Source organism: Plectropomus leopardus, chromosome 11, assembly GCF_026936395.1.
Source record: "Plectropomus leopardus strain MGB_pleo_1.0 chromosome 11, ASM2693639v1, whole genome shotgun sequence".
Lineage (NCBI taxonomy): Eukaryota > Metazoa > Chordata > Actinopteri > Perciformes > Serranidae > Plectropomus > Plectropomus leopardus.
In genome coordinates this window covers 37731361-37732607 of record NC_142186.1, presented here as the reverse complement: position 1 = coordinate 37732607, position 1247 = coordinate 37731361, and the positions used below count along the sequence as shown (strand labels likewise).

The following is a 1247-nucleotide window of genomic DNA, read 5'->3' as shown; positions in this document are numbered from 1 at the left end:
CGCAGCCGCAGACCTGTTGACTCCTAAATCTCGCGAGTTACGATCGTAACGATCCTTTCGGGGATTATGGGAAATGTAGGCCCTTCTTTCTTCTTCTTCGTTTTTCAATGGCGGTTATCATCCATAAAGTTACATTAACCAGACCGCTCGAATAGCCCTGTTAAAATAAAATAAATTTAAAATAAATTAATAAATAATAATAACAATGACAATATTTATTATTATTATTATTACTATTATTATCATTATTAATAATGTTGTTGGGGAAGAAAACACTATAAAATAATTCACTTTCACTAACAATGACTATGTGACTGTTGCTTGTCAGCGAAACCACAGAAAAACATAAAAAATAAATAATAATAATGATGATAATAACAATAAAAACAACAACAATAATAATAATAATAATAATAATGGTTGATGATTCCAGCAGTATGCTGAGTGACTGCATCAAACTGCTGTTATGTTTCAAGTATTATTCTGTTATTATGTAAATGTGCTGCATGCCTTTCGTGAGATAATAATGAATAAATGTCAGTCAGTCTGCTGCTTGATTGTTCCTCTTTTAATAAAGTCATAATGATAATCATAATCATAAGGACCGTTAGCAGAAGGATGACAAACAGTGTTATTAATACATTTGTTTTTGGTTTATCCTGATTGTACCGAGTCCAGAAAAGGCTGCAGACCCAAAATCAACTCATTCAACCTTTTTAAATAAAGATTAAATAAATTAAAAAATAAAAATTCAACCCACAACAAACAATTAGTTCAGAGAGACTTTGGTTTAAAAATTTAAGAGAAAAAAACACATTATAATTAGACCCAACAAAGAAAACTGATGGTAAAAATATCCAACATGATGTGGATTTTTGAGAGTATCTGTACTTTACTTACATTTCTGTCAACTTTCACTTTTACTCCACTACATTTTCCCAAAACATCTTACTGCTGAAAGGGAAGGAAGAAAGGAGGGACAGACGGGGAAAAAAACACCAAAACCTTTTCAAGAAAACACGCCTTTTCTTAAAAAAAAAAAAGTAAATCACAAAATTTAAAAAAATAAATAAATAAATAAAAACATTGCCCTAAATTTTTAATTGTTCTATAAAAATCACCAAAAAAGGACAAAAAGATCCCTAGTTTTTAATTAAGAAAACACCTGTTTGGAAGGCTTTTTCTTTAAAATCAGCAGTGAAATAAATAGAAAAGTCGGCCGTTTAAAGCCGTCTGCTCCCTTTAAA

General features: G+C 30.1%; 1 protein-coding gene across 4 annotated transcripts in view; it reads right to left on the bottom strand.

Annotated features, from left to right (window-relative positions):
- Positions 1-553: 553 nt before the first annotated feature.
- Positions 554-1247, bottom strand: part of creb3l4 (cAMP responsive element binding protein 3-like 4) — a 7941-nt gene continuing 7247 nt past the window's right edge. For all 4 annotated transcript variants that reach the window (XM_088084848.1, XM_088084849.1, XM_088084850.1 and 1 more), the window contains exon 10: positions 554-1247. This exon is cut by the window's right edge and continues 1333 nt beyond it. The gene's annotated coding sequence lies outside the window, so the exon portion shown is untranslated.